Below are 1,640 nucleotides of genomic sequence, written 5' to 3'. Positions count from 1 at the left end.
TTTTTTTTTTTTTTTTCCTTTCTATAAAAACGATCGAAACAGAACGATCGACGGGAAGGAAAGAAGAAATTGAGGAAAAAGTCGATTCGTTGTTGTCACGATTTATCCGTTCGGTAAAGGTGGTACTTTCTTTTTTCGCGCTTGGTAAATCGACGACGAATCTTTCACGCCTGGCTCTTTTTCGAGCTGAAAGAGTAAGGAATACGGTGGCGAGTTAACTCCGGTTAAATGGTTCATTGGCGATTGATCGACGCTCGCCGCTTGTTATCCGCCTACACCCGAGGCGTCTAGCTGTTGCCACGTCTAGCCGTTTATTGTTACCACTACAAAAGGGATAATTGCGTTTGATCGTGAATCTACACACCGCTTGCCTTAATGGACACTTGAGAAATGCGAGATTCTCGGACCGGTGCAACAATTGCCGATTATGGAAGATTTAAAAGGTTGAGTCCAACAACGATCGTGTTTTTCAACAAGAATACGATTTCGTTCGCATGCTCTGTACGTCGGTATAAATCTTTTGATACCGATTTTAAAATCTTCGGTAAAAAAAATATTCAGCACAAAGATAAAAAAAAAACTGTCGCTCTCTCATCTACACTTCGAGGAATATCGTAAGATTAATCTTCGATTCACATTTACATCGATAAAATTGTTTCGAACGATGCCTCGTAATCCTAGCTAATTTGACTAATCCGAACGAGTTTTAGAATTTTCGTTGTATCGTAGAAAGGACAAAACAGTTTTTAATCTAACAAAAAATATAGACTAAAAACACGTTTGAAAAAAAATATATTCGAAAAGATGCATAAAGTACTTGCAGCGATTAACTTGTACGTATAAAGCTACACCCGATAAATATCTACAAGCATCGTTACCAATAGACCGTGATATTAATCTGTTAGGCTACGTTCGCTCAAGTTTCGACATCTGGACGTTGTTTTGTTCCACCGATGAATATTCGATCGATCGTCAATTAATATCGATTACTTTGAAGAATTCGAAGTTAGCAGTTCTGAGTTTACTAACGGCAAAAACCAATCTCGAAACGATAATCGATTCGTTTTTCTACGCAAGCAGCACTAGGACTCCCTGTGTGGAACGAGCAGAAACGGCGAGAGAAACGTACGGTTGCCCCGTACGAGCATGAAAACTCGGGCAAGAATCGCGATAACGATCCGCAACTCTCGACACCTCGTCGAAGTGTAAAAATGGGGAAATCTTATGGGACTCGTGGCGGCAATTCTTGCGTGCTGTTGTCTCATGCCGATTGATCCGTGATCGATACGCACTATCGGCGTATTTCCACCGTTCTCAAAGACAGAACATTCCTCGCGCTCGACCTACCGTGATCGATCATTACTTCACCTATTAATCCTCCGCGTGATGCAGGTTCCGATTTCGTTTTTCCCGAAGGGGAGAAACGGCGACCGTAACGCACTAATGAATTTTGATACGTTCCACGAGCGGCAATTTAAAGTCGCCGCTCGCACAATGAATATACGGGTGTTTTACCTCGTTTCTCCTCTAGCGTATTTTTATCCTATGAAAATTGTATTCGGCCGGTCACCGCGACTTTAACCAAGGAATTAAAAAGCTAAGATCCCGCTACGTAGGATTGTTGCAAACTCTATTTATTA

The sequence above is a fragment of the Apis dorsata genome, unplaced genomic scaffold, assembly GCF_000469605.1.
Source record: "Apis dorsata unplaced genomic scaffold, Apis dorsata 1.3 scaffold_396, whole genome shotgun sequence".
Classification (NCBI taxonomy): domain Eukaryota; kingdom Metazoa; phylum Arthropoda; class Insecta; order Hymenoptera; family Apidae; genus Apis; species Apis dorsata.
This window is presented reverse-complemented; position numbering follows the sequence as displayed.